Genomic DNA, 6000 nt, shown 5'->3' on the forward strand with positions numbered 1-6000 from the left:
CAAACTCATTATTTTGGTTTTTCGTAAAGTAATATGTAACAGTAAAAATACACAAACACACAAAAAAAATCCCCAAGCAAAGCTGGGTCCAAAAGCAATTAATACTATCATAAAAACACTCATGTATGGTAGGTACTTCTATAAAAAAACACATATGCATCCGCTCAAAAATTCACTTATAGTTTTTTTTTTATATAATTGGAGAATTTAATCAGATGCATTTGGAGTCAAGTTTGACCAGCTTTATATATATATTACTATTTTCTAGATGAACCACATTGATCTATCTCCAAGATTTGCTGGGACTCTGATGAGTATATCCAATTTGGCTGGTTCAGTAACTGCACAGATGGCACCCTTATCAGCTGCAGCCATTCTTGATGATCCAGTAAGTATTTTATAATTTTCTCGAATACCTATTATCTTTTAGGTATTATTTGATCTCCGCTTGTCAGAGTGATAATAATTGTGGAACTTCTTTGCTACTGCACATAATGATAAGCTTATGATTTAAAAGATTCAAGTGATAGGTATATTATAATTTAAAAAAGAGCAGTTTCCCATCAATACTATTCCATGGGTATCTATTAATGCGCAAAATTTAATTTAACCATATACTTCACTGATTTATCAATGCCCATTATATTAAGGCCGAGACACGAAACTATGAACCTCAATCGTAATATTAGTAATAGCTTATATTTTGAATGCAGTATGATATATTGTTTGTAGAAAATAATAATTGTTTCAATTATTGAAAAAATGGTTAATATGTTAATTAAAATGAACGAAATACGCTATCGAAAATCATTAATAACCTAATAATTTAATCAGGTTACTGCATTGTATAAGGGGTTAAGCAATAACTGGCACTACCATTTGAACACGCTTTTTAGTGGCGCAGCCTGGCTATATATTGACTTGATGCTTTATATTATGAAACGTATTGAATATTAAGTATTGTATTCTTATCAATAATTTTTATTACAAATTTGCTTAAATCAGGGTTTAATTAAAATTAAAAACTAACCAACACCAATTTGCAATTTGTATCTGCAATTTGTATTCTTCATTCAATGGAAACAAATACGTATGGCTGACAACGTTTAGTTTGCTCTATTTTTGTCGGATCCAGCCTACTTCCACCTTTAGCTTATGACTAGTAGGTTGGTATTTAATACTTGTTGTCTACTTACGTTATAAAATTGTAACGTACGTGCCGAGCTTTCGATTGATTCGGTACCCAGTCGCCGGCGCCAAATTGTCCTAGGTCTACATCAGGGGTGGGCAAATTTTTTGGATGGAGGGCCAAATTCAAGAATTCAAAATGAGCGGGCGGGCCGCAAGTAAAAAACCATTTTTAGATATACACTATTTATTATCACGAAAAATAAACATTACAAAAAAAATAATGAGAAGAATCTGTTGTACATTTTTGAACATTTTTTTTAAATTCAGGTGTAAATTTTGTAGTTGATATTCTCAACACTGCTTGTAAATGGGCATCTTAGATATTTGATCGTAAAGAATTTTTCTTGAGCTTCATGATCGAAAATGTTTGTTCACATATATAGGTTGATCCAAAAATAACGAACATTTTTCTTGCATAATCTTTAAGTTGGTCGAATTTGTCTGAATTGAGGGCATTGTAAAATTTGGAGATTTCTTCACGACGATGCAATTCTTTTAAATCAATGTCACACTGCAGATCAATAATCTAAAGTTGTAGCTCTGCCGGCACGCTATTAATATCTATTGAAATCGATGTTCAACGTAGAAAATAGTGGTTACATAGTATGAGAAGAGACGCAAGGAAGACGTACTGAGATAACACATTTACGAAACAACAAATTCTTCAAATTTTAATCTATTGTCAATATATTTTAAAAAATTATATAAAAGTTATTCGTAATCAGAAATACAATTAATGATGGCGGGCCGCAAAAAAATACCCGGCGGGCCACAGTTTGCCCCCCCCCCTGGTCTACATGGTAAAAAAATATCTCATTAGTATCAATTCTTAACATGCAAACTTTCTTTTCGATTGTAACAGTATTTTTGTATAATTAGGTATATGCGTTTTCGTCTATAAAAAATAATATTATCTACATTTTCTAAAAATCTAGAATGACATCAGGCAGTGGCGTGGAGTATTTTAATTGTCCGCTGCCGTCTGGTTCTTCACTAATCTCGTTTTTATATTAATGGGAACAGCCGATAAGCAGCCATGGGATAACCCACAGGAATGTAAAAATATTGGTAAGCATAACAAAATTTATATTACTTTACTTAGTTTCAAAAAGCTAAGACCATATTACGCACATATTGTGTTAAATTAACCTAACTGTCGATCTTTATGATTGAATTTCATCGTAACACGATGCATGAGACGACACCGTCACTTTTTGCGATCAAAAGTGTGACCATTTTCTAACTTCTAATTTTCTGTTTTTTATTTATTTATTTTTAATTGACGTATGACGTAATCGTTATTCACAAAACACACGTTAAATACGCGCGTTAACATGATCTTACTCCTTACTTCAATTTTAGTTTGTCAATTTATGGCTACGGCCGTATGTTGTAGCTTAACCACCGGGGGATAACAAATGAAATGGCGTATTTCAAAAAAACACTACCTTATTCTTAGGTCAATAATTATTATAAAGCAATCATTATTCATAGGATGTTTATCACACGTGAATGGTCAAAGACATAGCATATAATAAGTACCTTTATAATTATCTTCAAATGTGTTAATCTTGCCCATTTTTTGAATAATAAAATGCCTAATTCTTGTAAAATTTGGGATCAGAGAAATTATCAATTTAATTTTTTATCGTAAATATTTTACTAAAATTATCTCATCAAAAATTATACTAATAGTTTTATAAATGCGTTTAAATATTAATAAATGTAAAAAATCTTAACACCACTGCACAGTTATGTACCGAAATATGACTATATTTTAAGACATTAGAGCGAGAGGTTTAAAATAATACTATTTTATGTAATAAAAATACTTTATGCAGTCATCAAATGTTTAAAATAAGTATAAAAGATAATAAGGCTTCAAAATTATATAAATAGATTATCTACAACGTTTAAGGTATGTCCAGGATCATGCTTTGAAAAAAGAACAAAAGCTCCATTTTGACCTACGCTGAGCATGTCCCCCCTAAATTAAAGTTTTTTTATAATTTTGTTTACAGAAGAACCACCAGCGGAAACTGATAGTTTTATGGTTGCAAAAATGAGCGAGATTGACAAAAATACAGCATTAATAATTGAAGAAAAATGAGTTACTTAATAATATTACCTTGATTACAGAATATATATTTTAATTATAAAGATGTTGAAAAAAACCTTATTATGTCGTGATAGAGCCTAGATAACAATGAGGTGAAAATGAACAACGCGTACCACTAATTTTCATGGGAACAAATCACCAACTGCAGAAACAGACTAATGTTTTTTTTCATACAAAAAGGCATTTATGTCAAACTGAAACTTGCTTCAGAATTTTTTACGAGGAAACCACGAAAAGCTTCATCTCGGAAATTTTTTTTTTTTTTTGACAAATATGCATTGATTACTTGCTATGACATATTTTGTACACATAATGTATTAAGTAGGTACCTTACACAGAACAGATAATAAATAGAATTCCGATATGGTAAGTATATACCAATACAGTACATTTTGACGCAGGGTTTTGAATGTGTGAGTGTCCTACGAAAATGAACCACGTATTATAAACGTGCAATAGTGTGTGTAATACACCAATATTGAGCGTCAATAGCAAACATTTCGGGGCCAAAAAGGATAAGTAAATGAAAAGTCGGTTAATATCAATTCAAAATCTTTTTTTTATACAAAAAAATCAAAATAACACATAACTAAAAATAATTGAAACAATAATGTTATTAAGTTATTTATTTTTTTAGATATTTAGGATCAACAGAGGTAATATCGATATTGAATGGATCACTAAATAAATTAATACATCATCAAATTGAGAAAATCTTGTATTAAAAGCAGTATATTTCTTTGTTTTGAAAAAGTATTTCTAATATTTAGTATTATACTGAAATGTATTCATATTTTAATGTATGATGGGTAATAATTCTGAACACAATTTCATATTTTCTTTTACCGGACATTTCACGTCAAATATTAATTCTGATAAAGTTTTGCTCCCCAATGTTTTATGAAAAATTTGCTATACAGCTCGCGGGCCGCAAAAAAAATTGGCGGGCCGCTAGTTGCACAGCGATGTTGTAGACGACCAAATACATGGTGTATTCAAATGATGTAAGCTGCAAATGCCGATTTATTATCTAAATTTAGCTAACAATTAAAAAAAACCAAGGAAGTGACATGGGAAAAACGACTTAACCATTATTCTTGTTGGTTTTTTTTAATTAACTCAATAATTAATATCAGATTAGGAATATAAAAACCAAATTATTAATTATCATGCATTTTAAGGTGAACTTATAGATTACGCCCTTTTTTCTTTTAACAGTTGATATTAATTTGTATATTTTGTGGTTAGTGATAACAATTTTTATGTTATCTTAAACATTGACAAAAAATAATGTGAATGACACTATGTTTGCCATGTGAATTATTTTAGCTTAAAACAGCAATTTTATCACTGTATACATAATTTAACCCAAGTGAAAAAACAATTATTTACACAATAATTTTGAATAACCATATATAACTTATGTATACTTTTAAGTATATTTTGAGATAGTATATTCAATTTTCTTAAACCTACTATAAAGTAAAGACATATTCTATATCTTAGTCGTCCTCTACGATTTTATCAAATAAACTTTTATGCTTTTTTTTACAAGAATAATTTTTGAAATTAATCTGTTCTTAGACGTTACCTAGAAATTAATAGTTAATTATTGAAAAAGTGATTTGAAAAACAATGTTAAATAACATTAAAAAAACCGCTGATTTACAAGATGTAGGAAAACTGACGCACGGTAAATATATTAAGTACTTATATATTATTTTTGTATGTATAGGTATTATAGGTACCTATTTATAATATTTTATTAATTTTATATTAGAGGACAAAATATTTTTATTTGAATAATAATATGCCTACACTGTTATAACAATAATTGAATATCATTTTATTGGAATATTCTATTTCTTTTATTCAAAGAATGATATTCACAAGATTTAAGAATGTAACATTCTTTATATTGAATATACATAATTGTAAAGTTGAATAAAACAAATAATAAGTATATTACATTATTTTCAAGTGCAAGTACGTTATAATTAAAATTTGTGGTGATCCGGGCATCGCCGTCGGTTAGTTATTATTATGGCACTTAATAATTGATAGGTACTTTGAATTAAAATACAAAAACCGATAGTAACAGTAACGCAATTTGATAAGCATTTCATCTAAAAACTACTAGTTTAATTCGTTGTAATTAAGTGGGACGCGTGTAGCCTTATTGCTAAAGCAGATCGGCGCGAATCCAGTCGTTATATTATGTTCAAGTCCCGTCGGGCGTCGTATTTTTCTAAAAAGATTTTTTTAGTAGTTATATAATATCTGAGCTGATGTTTCCAAATTATTTATAGATTTATTTATAAATTATTATTTCTATACTTAATTCTTTGTGTATACAATATGAAATCATGTATAAATTATATTATGGATTAAAATTATATTCATTTATTATAATTATTTAATGCAATATTTATATACCTACTGAAACATGTCATTTGAATGTGAATAAGTATTTATTTTAATAGTTTGTGTTTTCACTTTGCTTTTTTTTGATATAACATAATAAATTGATTTTAATTTATCACGAAATTGTGCATTTTTTAAATGGTGGAATTAATACACGCGTACTTATTAATTTTATCTATTTTTCAGTTTGATGATAAAAAATAATTATAATTCAAATTTTTGAATCTTAACAGACGATAGATCTTAACAGAATATAGATTGACTTC

At 28.5% G+C, this 6000-nt stretch overlaps 1 protein-coding gene across 1 annotated transcript in view; it reads left to right on the forward strand.

Moving 5' to 3' along the window:
• Positions 1 to 5520, forward strand: part of LOC147073703 (putative inorganic phosphate cotransporter) — a 62420-nt gene extending 56900 nt beyond the window's left edge. The window contains exon 12 of the transcript XR_015070365.1: positions 5375 to 5520. The gene's annotated coding sequence lies outside the window, so the exon portion shown is untranslated. The remainder of the gene's footprint in view (positions 1 to 5374) is intronic.
• The last annotated feature ends 480 nt before the right edge of the window (positions 5521 to 6000 follow it).

Source organism: Rhyacophila brunnea, unplaced genomic scaffold, assembly GCF_057557595.1.
Source record: "Rhyacophila brunnea isolate RB1 unplaced genomic scaffold, BYU_Rbru_1.0 scaffold_17, whole genome shotgun sequence".
In the NCBI taxonomy this organism is placed as follows: domain Eukaryota; kingdom Metazoa; phylum Arthropoda; class Insecta; order Trichoptera; family Rhyacophilidae; genus Rhyacophila; species Rhyacophila brunnea.